Source organism: Triticum aestivum, chromosome 7D (genome assembly GCF_018294505.1).
Source record: "Triticum aestivum cultivar Chinese Spring chromosome 7D, IWGSC CS RefSeq v2.1, whole genome shotgun sequence".
In the NCBI taxonomy this organism is placed as follows: domain Eukaryota; kingdom Viridiplantae; phylum Streptophyta; class Magnoliopsida; order Poales; family Poaceae; genus Triticum; species Triticum aestivum.
In genome coordinates, this window is record NC_057814.1 from 590474170 (window position 1) to 590490285 (window position 16116).

Below are 16116 nucleotides of genomic sequence, written 5' to 3' on the forward strand. Positions count from 1 at the left end.
AAATTTGGGGGCCCTTGATATAAACATCATATGCATATTATCTTCAAATTTACTTGTAACATTCTTCGATGCAAAGTCACTTATGATTGTGTCGATTTCAATGTCATCCACTTCTCGATGCATAATGTTGCCTATCCATTTAAGATGTTTCAGGTAATTGTATATCCCAAATGGTTGTACAATAATTTCTAATTTGAAAAGCCTTTTTATCTGAGATGCAACAATCACATACACAGTAAATATGAATAAATCTTTAAACACTATGACTTTCTTAAATCCTTTACTTGAGTGAAGTGATTCATATCAACCAAAGCAAACAAATATTTAACATGAAAATCCTTCTCAGCTTCTAGAATTTCATTTTGGCAACTACTTTTATCAAATTGTTTCTTCCTCAAAGCACGAAGCTGTACTTGAAACTATAGGGAATAGTAATATGATACGTAGTACCTCAGATTGATTAGATCAGCATCAATCATTGGACGCTGGGCGATGATGTGATGTGGATTTCTGGTGGCGAGCACTCGGCGATGTACGCGTGCGCCCCACTCCGGCAGTGTCAAATTTCAGGGGCTAGGCGATGTTCGTGTTGCGTCGTCACCGCGACCATGAACACGAACTGGAGTTTGGAGCAGAACAAATAATATAGGAAATTACAGATGAAATCACGTTACATGATCATTTTTCTTTTGGAGGGAGATTGTCTCAGGATAGTAATAAGGAATAAAGCAAACGGGCGACGTGATTTACGTGCGTTACGCTGATTTGTTTCCTTACGATGGTACACTGATTTACATGCATACGCTGCCTGCTGTCCCTTCCTTTCTGGACCTGGGCTACTTCCATGTTTTCTATGTGAAGCTACGGCCTATGGGTTAGTTTACCCAACGTACATCACATCTGGGAGGCCCCCCCTAGATCTTGGGGGCCCGGGGCGGCCGCCCCCCTGCCCCCCATCAGGGCCGGCCTTGAGAGAGAGAGAGAGAGGGTGGATACACCATGGGCATGGGTGTACAATTTTTTCTGCAAAAAAATCTTATATATAGGCATATATAAGATTATAAGATATCTGAAAAAAACTTATATATAGGCAAATATATGGCACATGCAAAAAAATCAATATATGTCAGCAACCACGGGAGTAGCCGGCCACTTCTGTCCATTGTCTGTGCAGCCCATTTCAGATGTACCCGTGATCGGCCGAGTTTAGCAGCAGCTAGAAGCCTGTTAGGTCGGCAGCAGCCAGCAATTTCTATCTAGTGTCCATTGTCCGCTAGTTCATTTCGTACATGATGAATGCTTACAAATCATGACCATTTCGGAGTTGTTCTTGTTGGACATGATCAATGACAACCATGGTCTGGCCCCCAATGGAGTATGAATTGGGGACACCGCATTTGAAGTTGGGACAACATCCGATTCCAATCCGAGCAAGAAAAAGAAGATGGGAAAGACGGCGAAGGCAAGAGGTCAGGTATTCTCAACTTTTGAGGATATCTTTGTTGGTCAAAGCTTGGTTGGCCACAACAATGGATCCAATATGCGGCACCGAGCAAAAGGGGACAAGTATTAGGAGAAGATTTGAAGGAGTATCACGAACAAAAGGAATATCTGGAGCCGCATCCTATCATGACCAACCGCAATGTGGCATCTCTCCAACATCGATGGGGGGTCATTCAAGGGAAGTGAACAAGTATGTTGGCTACTACTCACAAGTGACCAAACGCCCTTAAAGTGGGATGAGAGTGACAACTCACGTAAGCTCAGTTGCTTGATCTTGTCATCATTTGCATGTGCTTCGTGTGTTCGCATTCTCGTGCTCATACATATGTTGTTTCCTAGCGGCGGTGGTGGCCACTTTGTATCACGAAACGAAGAAGCAGTTGTTTTCTTTTAGCCATTGTTGGATCATATTGAATGGAGTGCTAAAATGGACAAAACTTGTGGCTGATCTCAAGGACGGCAACAAGAGGAATGATGGCTCAAGCTCCCACCAATCAATTGGGTTGGACGATGAAGAGGACGATATTTTCGTCGAGAATGGAAGAGCCGCGTGACAAAGGATAACCAGCAAGTCATGGGAAACAAGTGGGAGAAGACAAGGGCCTCCTGTGACGCCGCGGCTACAAAAATGTCCTCTACATTGACGGGCATTTTTTCGACGAGGGAGAACAAGAAAGAGGAGAGATACAAGCCCATGTTGGATGTGCAAAAGGAGATGATGGATTGGGATCGGAGAGGGCGTAGAAGAAGCTGGAAATTGAGAGGGAGAAGATCGAGTTCGAGAAGTAAGAGGCGGCGATCAAATGGGAGCTCGAGAAGGCCAAGACATTTTGAGAGATTGAGCTTGAGAAAGAGAGGTTAGAACTCGCACGGGAAGCGGAGGATGCGAAGATCATGTTGGCGGATGAAACCCTCTTGGATGAGCATGCAAAGAAGTGGCTTGCGGAGAAGAAGAAGTAGATCAACGAGCATAGGGAGTACGAGGCGGCGAGGGCAGCAATGGCAACAATGGAGCATGCGACAAGGATGCACGCGGAGCAGGAGGCAAGGATGGCCTCAGAGCAGACGACATGGACAACATCCGACCAGTGATCCGGCCAACAAGCGAGGCATCTATCACGCTCGGACATTTATTTCACTTTGGCATATCTGGATTTATTGAACTATGATTTGTATCGTATGGTCGATGTGCATGGATTTGAGGCCCCGCATTTGAGGTATGTGGATGTGCGTAAAATCATATGAGGGGCCAGTAGGCTGTCCGCGGACACGCCCGCGGGCGTATAGGGGTCAGGATTTGCCAAATTTGGCTCTAGATGGTCCCAGTCTGTCACCCAGCAGCCAACCGGTTCCTTCTTCAGCTCTTACCTTCGATGAGGCAGCGACGCGATTATGTGCCAGACTACCGATGGCGAGCCACAACCAGCCAAGGGAGCCACCGACACTGGAGCTCCCCATGGTTTCCGCGGGGGACACGGACAAGTCGTGCTCGCCCAATGCCATGCTACCACCGCTGGCGGGGAGGAGCATATCAATGCGGAATGGACCAACAACCTCAATCTCTAGGCCTAAGGTTATGTCCAACGGCAACCCACAAATTTCCTCCCGCATCCGTCCGCGGACAGGGGGGATCAGTCCATGAACACGGATGCGGGAAGACGCCATCAACAGTTGCCGCATTGCTATCACTTTTTCAACAGACCAGATGCAATTCATGCAAACACAGCGGATTTCATGTAAATCGGACAAAATTCATTACATTGTGGACATATTTTAACTAAAATAGGTAAAACTATGTGCACATCCAGCTGCGTGGAGCTCCATTCCCACGACACGAGTACACTACACTAGTCTACGACCAGCCGTGACAGATCCCTTTGTCTTTCCCATGTCCGGCAGCCCGCTCATCGGAGTGGAAAAAGGGGTGCTTCAGTGGGAGAGGGTTGCGGGCTTCGCATCCGTGAAGCCCAGGCGGGGGTCGATGATGGCAGAGCCGCTCATCGGAGTGGAACCCCTATGATGTGCTTCAGCCGAAGGGGAAGGGGAAGACAATGGTATGCGACCGGGCAAGACAATGGATGTGTATGCCGGTGTCACCTCCGCGGTGGCCTTCATGGGACCCAAGCGACGGCGGCCTCCCGTGTTCTACTTCTCCTCGATGACCTCGGCGGGCGTGGACATGCTGGACGCTGCGTCGTTGCCGACCTCCACTGGCAGGGCGTGTTCATGGACACATTTATGGCGGATGGTGCGAGCAGCAGAAGCACGTTGCTGAAGGATGTGCCTGTTGGGGATCGTAGCAGAAATTAAAATTTTCTACGCATCACCAAGATCAATCTATGGAGTTTACTAGCAACGAGAGGGGAGGAGTGCATCTACATACCCTTGTAGATCGCGAGCGGAAGTGTTCAAGAGAACGGGGTTGATGGAGTCGTACTCGTCGTGATCCAAATCACCGATGATCCAAGCGCCGAACGGACGGCACCTCCGCGTTCAACACACGTACGGAGCCGTGACGTCTCCCACGCCTTGATCCAGCAAGGAGGAGGGAGAGGTTGAGGAAGAAGGCTCCAACAGCAGCACGACAGCGTGGTGGTGGTGGAGTGACAGCTCTCCGGCAGGGCTTCGCCAAGCACACGCGGAGGAGGAGAGGTGTTGGGGAGGGGAGGGGCTGCGCCTTGGATGTGGTGCTGCAGCCCTCCCCTCATCCCTCTATTTATAGGGAGAAGGGGGAAGGGGGCCAGCCCCTCTAGATGGGATCTAGAGGGGGGGGCGGCGGCCAAGGGGAAGGTGGCTTGCCCCCCAAGCAAGGGGGGGGGGGGCGCCCCCTTTAGGGTTTCCCCCAAACCCTAGGCGCATGGGCCCTAGGGGGGTTGGAGCCCAGCCCACTAAGGGCTAGTTCCCTTCCACCTACAGCCCATAAGGCCCTCCGGGGCAGGTGGACCCTCCCGGTGGACCCCCGGAACCCCTCCGGTGGTCCCGGTACAATACCGGTATACCCCCGAATATTTTCGGTGACCGTATGGTGACTTCCCATATATAAATCTTTACCTCCGGACCATTCCGGAACTCCTTGTGACGTCCGGGATCTCATATGGGACTCCGAACAACATTTGGTAATCACATACAAACCTTCCTTATAACCCTAGCGTCATCGAACCTTAAGTGTGTAGACCCTACGGGTTCGGGAATCATGCAGACATGACCGAGACACCTCTCTAGCCAATAACCAACATCAGGATCTGGATACCCATGTTGGCTCCCACATGTTCCACGATGATCTCATCGGATGAACCACGATGTCGAGGATTCAAGCAATCCCGTATACAATTCCCTTTGTCAATCGGTACGTTACTTGCCCGAGATTCGATCGTCGGTATCCCAATACATCGTTCAATCTCGTTACCAGCAAGTCACTTTACTCGTTCCGTAATGCATGATCCCGTGACTAACTACTTAGTCACATTGAGCTCATTATGATGATGAAATACCGAGTGGGCCCAGAGATACCTCTCCGTCATACGGAGTGACAAATCCCAGTCTCGATCCGAGCCAACACAACAGACACTTTCAGAGATACCTGTAGTGCACCTTTATAGCCACCCAGTTACGTTGTGACGTTTGGTACACCCAAAGCATTCCTACAGTATCCGGGAGTTGCACGATCTCATGGTCTAAGGAAATGATACTAGACATTAGAAAAGCTTTAGCAAACGAACTACACAATCTAGTGCTATGCTTAGGATTGGGTCTTGTCCATCACATCATTCTCCTAATGATGTGATCCCGTTATCAATGACATCCAATGTCCATGGTCAGGAAACCATAACCATCTATTGATCAACGAGCTAGTCAACTAGAGGCTCACTAGGGACATGTTATGGTCTATGTATTCACATATGTATTACGATTTCCGGATAACACAATTAAAGCATGAACAATAGACAATTATCATGAACAAGGAAATATAATAATAACCATTTTATTATTGCCTCTAGGGCATATTTCCAACAGTCTCCCACTTGCACTAGAGTCAATAATCTAGTTACATTGTGATGAATCGTACACCCATAGAGTTCTGGTGTTGATCATGTTTTGCCCGTGGAAGAGGTTTAGTCAACGGATCTGCGACATTCAAATCCGTATGTACTTTACAAATATCTATGTCTCCATTTTGAACATTTTCACGAATGGAGTTGAAGCGACGCTTGATGTGCCTGGTCTTCTTGTGAAACCTGGGCTCCTTGGCAAGGGCAATAGCTCCAGTGTTGTCACAGAAGAGAGTCATCGGCCCCGATGCATTGGGAATAACTCCTAGGTCGGCAATGAACTCCTTCATCCAGATTGCTTCATGTGCCGCCTCCGAGGCTGCCATGTACTCCGCTTCACATGTAGATCCCGCCACGACGCTTTGATTGCAACTGCACCAGCTGACTGCCCCACCATTCAAAATATACACGTATCCGGTTTGTGACTTAGAGTCATCCAGATCTGTGTCGAAGCTAGCATCGACGTAACCCTTTACGACGAGCTCTTCGTCACCTCCATAAACGAGAAACATATCCTTAGTCCTTTTCAGGTACTTCAGGATGTTCTTGACCGCTGTCCAGTGTTCCATGCCGGGATTACTTTGGTACCTTCCTACCAAACTTACGGCAAGGTTTACATCAGGTCTGGTACACAGCATGGCATACATAATAGACCCTATGGCCGAGGCATAGGGGACGACACTCATCTTTTCTCTATCTTCTGCCGTGGTCGGGCATTGAGCCGTGCTCAATCTCACACCTTGCAATACAGGCAAGAACCCCTTCTTGGACTGATCCATATTGAACTTCTTCAATATCTTCTCAAGGTATGTGCTTTGTGAAAGACCTATGATGCGTCTCGATCTATCTCTATAGATCTTGATGCCTAATATGTAAGCAGCTTCTCCAAGGTCCTTCATTGAAAAACACTTATTCAAGTAGGCCTTTATACTTTCCAAGAATTCTATATCATTTCCCATCAATAGTATGTCATCCACATATAATAAGAAAAATGCTACAGAGCTCCCACTCACTTTCTTGTAAACACAGGCTTCTCCATAAGTCTGCGTAAACCCAAACGCTTTGATTCATCTCATCAAAGCGAATGTTCCAACTCCGAGATGCCTGCACCAGCCCATAGATTGAGCGCTGGAGCTTGCATACTTTGTCAGTATTCTTAGGATCGACAAAACCTTCCGGCTGCATCATATACAATTCTTCCTTAAGGAAGCCGTTAAGGAATGCCGTTTTGACGTCCATTTGCCATATTTCATAATCGTAGAATGCGGCAATTGCTAACATGATTCGGACGGACTTCAGCTTCGCTACGGGTGAGAAGGTCTCATCGTAGTCAACTCCTTGAACTTGACGATAACCCTTAGCGACAAGTCGAGCTTTATAGATGGTAACATTTCCATCCGCGTCCGTCTTCTTCTTAAAGATCCATTTATTTTCTATCGCTCGCCGATCATTGGGCAAGTCTGTCAAAGTCCATACTTTGTTTTCATACATGGATCCTATCTCGGATTGCATGGCTTCAAGCCATTTGTTGGAATCTGGACCCGCCATTGCTTCTTCATAGTTCGAAGGTTCGCCGTTGTCCAACAACATGATTTCCAGGAGAGGGTTGCCGTACCACTCTGGTGTGGAACGTGTCCTTGTGGACCTACGAAGTTCAGTGGTAACTTGATCATGATCGTCATCATTAACTTCCTCTCTAGTCGGTGCAGGCACCACAGAAACATTTTCTTGTGCTGCGCTACTTTCTGGTTCGAGAGGGGTCATCTCATCAAGTTCCACTTTCCTCCCACTTACTTCTTTCGAGAGAAACTCTTTCTCCAGAAAGGACCCGTTCTTAGCAACGAAGATCTTGCCTTCGGATCTGAGGTAGAAGGTATACCCAATGGTTTCCTTAGGGTATCCTATGAAGACGCATTTTTCCGACTTGGGTTCGAGCTTTTCAGGTTGAAGTTTCTTGACATAAGCATCGCATCCCCAAACTTTAAGAAACGACATCTTAGGTTTCTTTCCAAACCATAATTCATACGGTGTCGTCTCAACAGATTTCGACGGAGCCCTATTTAAAGTGAATGCGGCAGTCTCTAAAGCCTAACCCCAGAATGATAGCGGTAGATCGGTAAGAGACATCATAGATCGCACCATATCCAATAGAGTGCGATTACGACGTTCAGATACACCATTACGCTGAGGTGTTCCAGGCGGCGTGAGTTGTGAAACAATTCCACATTTCCTTAAGTGTGTGCCAAATTCGTGACTCAAATATTCCCCTCCACGATCTGATCGTAAGAACTTTATTTTCCTGTCACGTTGATTCTCAACCTCACTCTGAAATTCCTTGAACTTTTCAAAGGTCTCAGACTTGTGTTTCATTAAGTAGACATACCCATATCTACTCAAGTCATCAGTGAGGGTGAGAACATAACGATAGCCACCACGAGCCTCAACGCTCATTGGACCGCACGCATCAGTATGTATGATTTCCAATAAGTTGGTTGCTCGCTCCACTGTTCCGGAGAACGGAGTCTTGGTCATTTTGCCCATGAGGCATGGTTCGCACGTGTCAAATGATTCATAATCAAGAGACTCCAAAAGTCCATCTGCATGGAGTTTCTTCATGCGTTTGACACCAATGTGACCAAGGCGGCAGTGCCACAAGTATGTGGGACTATCATTATCAACCTTACATTTCTTGGCATTCACACTATGAATATGTGTAACATCACGTTCGAGATTCATTAAGAATAAACCATTGACCAGCGGGGCATGACCATAAAACATATCTCTCATATAAATAGAACAACCATTATTCTCGGATTTAAATGAGTAGCCATCTCGCATTAAACGAGATCCAGATACAATGTTCATGCTCAAAGCTGGCACTAAATAACAATTATTGAGGTTTAAAACTAGTCCCGTAGGTAAATGTAGAGGTAGCGTGCCGACGGCGATCACATCGACCTTGGAACCATTCCCGACGCGCATCGTCACCTCGTCCTTCGCCAGTCTCCGCTTATTCCGCAGCTCCTGCTTTGAGTTACAAATATGAGCAACCGCACCGGTATCAAATACCCAGGAGCTACTACGAGCGCTGGTTAGGTACACATCTATAACATGTATATCACATATACCTTTGGTATTGCCGGCCTTCTTATCCGCTAAGTACTTGGGGCAGTTCCGCTTCCAGTGACCGTTTCCCTTGCAATAAAAGCACTCAGTCTCAGGCTTGGGTCCATTCTTTGTCTTCTTCCCGGCAGCTTGCTTACCGGGCGCGGCAACTCCCTTGCCGTCTTTCTTGAAGTTCTTCTTACCCTTGCCTTTCTTGAACTTAGTGGTTTTATTCACCATCAACACTTGATGTTCCTTTTTGATCTCCCCCTCCGCTGATTTCAGCATTGAATATACCTCAGGAATGGTCTTTTCCATCCCCTGCATATTGAAGTTCATCACAAAGCTCTTGTAGCTAGGTGGGAGCGACTGAAGGATTCTGTCAACGACCGCGTCATCCGGGAGATTAACTCCCAGCTGAGACAAGCGGTTGTGCAACCCAGACATTTTGAGTATGTGTTCGCTGACGGAACTATTCTCCTCCATCTTACAACTGTAGAACTTGTCGGAGACTTCATATCTCTCGACCCGGGCATGAGCTTGGAAAACCATTTTCAGCTCTTGGAACATCTCATATGCTCCGTGCTGCTCAAAACGCTTTTGGAGCCCCGGTTCTAAGCTGTAAAGCATGCCGCACTGAACCAGGGAGTAATCATCACTACGTGACTGCCAGGCATTCAGAACGTCTTGAGTTGCTGGGAAAACAGGTGCATCACCTAGCGGTGCTTCAAGGACATATGCTTTCTTGGCAGCTATGAGGATAATCCTCAGGTTACGGACCCAGTCCGTGTAGTTGCTACCATCGTCTTTCAGCTTGGTTTTCTCTAGGAATGCGTTGAAGTTGAGGGCAACATTAGCGTGGGCCATTTGATCTACAAGACATATTGTAAAGGTTTTTAGACTAAGTTCATGATAATGAAGTTCATCTAATCAAATTATTAACGAACTCCCACTCAGACAGACATCCCTCTAGTCATCTAAGTGATACATGATCCGAGTCAACTAGGCCGTGTCCGATCATCACGAGAGACGGACTAGTCATCATCGGTGAACATCTTCATGTTGATCGTATCTGCTATACGACTCATGTTCGACCTTTCGGTCTCTTGTGTTCCGAGGCCATGTCTGTACATGCTAGGCTCATCAAGTCAACCTAAGTGTATTGCGTGTGTAAATCTGGCTTACACCCGTTGTATGCGAACGTTAGAACCTATCACACCCGATCATCACGTGGTGCTTCGGAACAACGAACCTTCGCAACGGTGCACAGTTAGGGGGAACACTTTCTTGAAATTTTAGCGAGGGATCATCTTATTTATGCTACCGTCGTTCTAAGCAAATAAGATGTAAAACATGATAAACATCACATGCAATCAAATAGTGACATGATATGGCCAATATCATTTTGCTCCTTTTGATCTCCATCTTCGGGGCGCCATGTTCATCATCGTCACCGGCATGACACCATGATCTCCATCATCGTGTCTTCATGAAGTTGTCTCGCCAACTATTACTTCTACTACTATGGCTAATGGTTAGCAATAAAGTAAAGTAATTACATGACGTTCCAGTTAACACGCAGGTCATAAATAAATTAAGACAACTCCTATGGCTCCTGCCGGTTGTCATACTCATCGACATGCAAGCCGTGATTCCTATTACAAGAACATGATCAATCTCATACATCACATATATCATTCATCACATCCTTCTGGCCATATCACATCACATGACACTTGCTGCAAAAACAAGTTAGACGTCCTCTAATTGTTGTTGCAAACTTTTATGTGGCTGCTATAGGTTTCTAGCAAGAACGATTCTTACCTACGCCAAAACCACAACGTGATATGCCAATTTCTATTTACCCTTCATAAGGACCCTTTTCATCGAATCCGATCCGACTAGTGGGAGAGACAGACACCCGCTAGCCACCTTATGCAACTAGTGCATGTCAGTTGGTGGAACCTGTCTCACGTAAGCGTACGTGTAAGGTCGGTCCGGGCCGCTTCATCCCACAATGCCGGCGAATCAAGATAAAACTAGTAACGACAAGTAAATTGACAAAATCAACACCCACAACAACTTGTGTTCTACTCGTGCATAGAAACTACGCATAGACCTAGCTCATGATGCCACTGTTGGGGATCGTAGCAGAAATTAAAATTTTCTACGCATCACCAAGATCAATCTATGGAGTTTACTAGCAACGAGAGGGGAGGAGTGCATCTACATACCCTTGTAGATCGCGAGCGGAAGCGTTCAAGAGAACGGGGTTGATGGAGTCGTACTCGTCGTGATTCAAATCACCGATGATCCAAGCGCCGAACGGACGGCACCTCCGCGTTCAACACACGTACGGAGCGGTGACGTCTCCCACGCCTTGATCCAGCAAGGAGGAGGGAGAGGTTGAGGAAGAAGGCTCCAACAGAAGCACGACGGCGTGGTGGTGGTGGAGTGACAGTTCTCCGGCAGGGCTTCGCCAAGCACACGCGGAGGAGGAGAGGTGTTGGGGAGGGGAGGGGCTGCGCCTTGGATGTGGTGCTGCAGCCCTCCCCTCATCCCTCTATTTATAGGGAGAAGGGGGAAGGGGGCCGGCCCCTCTAGATGGGATCTAGAGGGGGGGGCGGCGGCCAAGGGGAAGGTGGCTTGCCCCCAAGCAAGGGGGGGGGGGGGGCGCCCCCTTTAGGGTTTCCCCCAAACCCTAGGCGCATGGGCCCTAGGGGGGTTGGCGCCCAGCCCACTAAGGGCTGGTTCCTTTCCACCTACAGCCCATAAGGCCCTCCGGAGCAGGTGGACCCTCCCGGTGGACCCCCGGAACCCCTCCGGTGGTCCCGGTACAATACCGGTATACCCCCGAATATTTCCGGTGACCGTATGGTGACTTCCCATATATAAATCTTTACCTCCGGACCATTCCGGAACTCCTCGTGACATCCGGGATCTCATCCGGGACTCCGAACAACATTCGTTAATCACATACAAACCTTCCTTATAACCCTAGCGTCATCGAACCTTAAGTGTGTAGACCCTACGGGCTCGGGAATCATGTAGACATGACCGAGACACCTCTCTAGCCAATAACCAACAGCGGGATCTGGATACCCATGTTGGCTCCCACATGTTCCACGATGATCTCATGGGATGAACCATGATGTCGAGGATTCAAGTAATCCCGTATACAATTCCCTTTGTCAATCGGTACGTTACTTGCCCGAGATTCGATCGTCGGTATCCCAATACCTCGTTCAATATCGTTACCAGAAAGTCACTTTACTCGTTCCGTAATGCATGATCCCGTGACTAACTACTTAGTCACATTGAGCTCATTATGATGATGCAATACCGAGTGGGCCCAGAGATACCTCTCCGTCATACGAAGTGACAAATCCCAGTCTCGATCCGAGCCAACCCAACAGACACTTTCGGAGATACCTGTAGTGCACCTTTATAGCCACCCAGTTACGTTGTGACGTTTAGTACACCCAAAGCATTCCTACGGTATCCGGGAGTTGCACGATCTCATGGTCTAAGGAAATGATACTTGACATTAGAAAAGCTTTAGCAAACGAACTACACGATCTAGTGCTATGCTTAGGATTGGGTCTTGTCCATCACATCATTCTCCTAATGATGTGATCCCGTTATCAATGACATCCAATGTCCATGGTCAGGAAACCGTAACCATCTATTGATCAACGAGCTAGTCAACTAGAGGCTCACTAGGGACATGTTATGGTCTATGTATTCACATATGTATTACGATTTCCGGATAACACAATTAAATCATGAACAATAGACAATTATCATGAACAAGGAAATGTAATAATAACCATTTTATTATTGCCTCTAGGGCATATTTCCAACAGTGCCGACTTGGAGATTCTGCCTCTGCGAGCTGGCATGCAGCCGCCTGGACTGTCGACGGAGGCGGAGCTACAACTGCCTGTATCATCGTGGGATGCATAGCAGAGAGTTGCCTGACTCATATCCGGTGGGCTCGACGGGCCACCCAGCCAGCTTGTATGCCGGAGAACTCGGCCTCCTGCTCGCCGGATACCATGGAGCTGCGGAGAAAATGAAGGAAATATGCCCTAGAGGCAATAATAAAGTTGTTATTTTCCTTATATCATGATAAATGTTTATTATTCATGCTAGAATTGTATTAACCAGAAACTTAGTACATGTGTGAATACATAGACAAAACATAGTGTCCCTAGTATGCCTCTACTTGACTAGCTCGTTAATCAAAGATGGTGAAGTTTCCTGACCATAGACATGTGTTGTCATGTGATGAACGGATCACATCATTAGAGAGTGATGTGATGGACAAGACCCATCTGTTAGCTTAGCATAATGATCATTAAGTTTTATTGCTATTGCTTTCTTCATGCTTATACATATTCCTCTAACTATGAGATTATGCAACTCCCGAATACCGGAGGAACACCTTATGTGCTATCAAACGTCACAAGGTAACTAGTTGATTATAAAGATGCTCTACAGGTGTCTCCAGAGGTGTTTGTTGGGTTGGCATAGATCAAGATTATGATTTGTCACTCCGAGTATCGGAGAGGTATCTCTGGGCCCTCTCGGTAATGCACATCACTATAAGCCTTGCAAGCAATGTGACTAATAAGTTAGTTACGGGATGATGCATTACGGAACGAGTAAAGAGATTTGCCGGTAACGATATTGAACTAGGTATGATGATACCGATGATCGAATCTCGGGAAAGTAACATACTGATGACAAAGGGAATGACGAATGTTGTTATGTGGTTTGACCGATAAAGATCTACGTAGAATATGTAGGAACCAATATGAGCATCCATGTTCTGCTATTGGTTATTGACCGGAGATGTGTCTCGGTCATGTCTACATAGTTCTCAAACCCTTATTGTTGGGGATATAGCTACTAAGTTAACCCGCCCAGGAGGGGCCGGGTTAACTCCTGGTGACTCACAAGACAAAGCCCATGAAGGAATCGAAGATGGCGGTTCATGAGGATGACTTATGAAGAGCCCAAGGCCCAAAGGCGGCTTAAGGCCAGTAGGTGTAAACCGCCATATATACGTGACTTGTATTATAAGTAGTTGTAATTAAGTCACCGAGCCGGATACGTTTATGAGCCGGCCGGGACTCTGTAAGCCACCGGGCGTCAACCTGAGTATATAAAGGGACGACCCGATGGCGAGTTAGGGGACAGACAACAAACCGAGAACTAGGTCAAGCGTATTCGCTCCCTGGTAATCGAGACATAAGCAATACCACCTCAAACTGGATTAGGCCTTTACCTTTGCCGCAAGGGGCCGAACCAGTATAAACTCCCCGTGTCCTTTGTCCCATTCAACCGCTTTAAGCTAACCTAGTTGCGATGGCTCCACGACTAAGTCCTCACACTAGGACATCTCCAATGACAATCCCACGATAGTTGGCGCCCACCGTGGGGCTGGCGCACGGTGGTTTCGAGTTCTTAAAGGGCAACTTCGAAGGGATCAAGGGATACGCTGTGGGCCGGATGGCGAAGATTCGTCGTGGCAAGCTCTACATCGACGACGCAGGCTGGGGCCTCGAGGCCGGCTCAATCGAGTACGGGTACCGGGTCCCCTTCGGCGGAATCCACGTCTTCATCGGCAAGATCGGCAAGCCAGGCCCTGAGCCAGACACCTGCCCCGACATCATCGAGACGGCTCGGCGTGCGAGACCCGCCCGCCGTGAAGCGTGCCTTCATGGGATTCATTCACGGAGCGGAACCTGAGGATAGATCCGTGTCTGGCGGTGACACGGTCGTTTACTCGGATGATGAGTCATCTGGTGAAACAGAATCGCTGTACCAACTGCAAGATGGCCGGCTTGGGGGCTATTCCAATGGCAACAGTATTCCGGACCCCTATGAGCCGCCGAACAGAGCTGCGATCTTTATGGACGATACGCAATCAGTGCAGAACTCTTCGACTGCGGCAACAATAATCTCCGGGTCAGCAGCGGCAACGGCTGCCGGGGCAGGAGGCCCTGTGCGCGTGCCGGCTCAAATCGTAACCAACCTGCTGGATAAACTGACAACATTGTTAACAGCGGTGGTTAACCCGGCAGATCAGGATCAGCATAATGCAGAAGTTGCGAAACTGCGTGATGAGATAGCACAGACCAAGGAGGAGCTGAACGTAGAGAATACTAGGATGGCTGCGGAGCGGGCCGCTTTGGATGCTCAGGCGCAACGGATTCAATCGGAGTCTTTCCGTCTCATGATGGACCAGAACGCTTCAAACGAAGTCATGAGGAGGAGGCATCAGACCCGTCTGCCATCGGTTTACGAGGCGAGAAATCTCTTTAACACGCCTGGAGGAGGGCCTAGTAACCCGCCTGAGGTAAACCGGGGTGAAGCGCCTGGGACGGGGCACCGGTTCAGCCGCCTAGGACAGAGCCACCACATCTGAATACGACTCCGCCTCAACATGTGCTGACGCCGCCGGGTCATTATTCTAACCCTTTGGATAATATGATTGCTGCGGCGACACGACTGGCCGCTCTACCAGTTGAGGGTGAGTCGCCGGTGGCAATGGAGATACGACGGGCCGGAGAATTACTTCAGACAGCTTTGGCCCAACAGGCATCTTATTCTCACAAGATCCATTCAACCCCTCGCCCAAGTCGGAGTTATAGCAGGCATATCGATGAGCCGACTGTGTCAAGCAGTGGGCGGAACTGCAACCCGCCCCGTGGACAGAACCTAGTAGGTGGTGGGGTTAATGCCCAGAACATAGTGGATCAAGGAAGAATGCGTCGGGAGGCTGAGCAGGCAGCTCAGTATGCGGCTCGTCAGCATTCCCCGGATCGTCCGACAACTTCGGTGGAGACAGGTGTGACTTCCAGGACTTTGGGTGTGCCGTGTTTGGTACGGGCTTTGCGTAACGTACATTTTCCCAAGGATTTCAAGGGTCCCCGTAAGGTGCCCAACTACACAGTCAACTTACCCCCTGAAACATGGGTTGAGAGTTATGAGATGGCGATGGAACTACTGGATGTTGACGATGCTGCATGTGCTAAGTACTTCACCATGATGTTGGAAGGAACAATTCATACTTGGTTGAAAGGGTTGCCAGCCAACTCCATTGGGTCATGGGCCAAGTTAAAAGCCCACTTTATCCAGAATTTTAAAGATACGTGCAAGCAGCCTATGTCAATTGTGGATTTAGCCTCCTGTGTCCAAGAAGAAGGTGAGTCGACAACCCATTGGGTGCGCTGGGTCTCAACAATCCTGCACTCGTCGGATCGCATCAATGCCGATTCAGCAGTCTTAATGTTGGAGAACAATTGTTGTTTCACGCCCCTGAAGTAGAAATTAGGGCGGCTCAAACGCCACTGCAATGACATGGGGACACTCATGGCGGCTCTGGTTAAGTATGTTGACTCGGATGGTACCAAGGACCCCGAGTATGATGATGAAAAGCCGTGAAAGG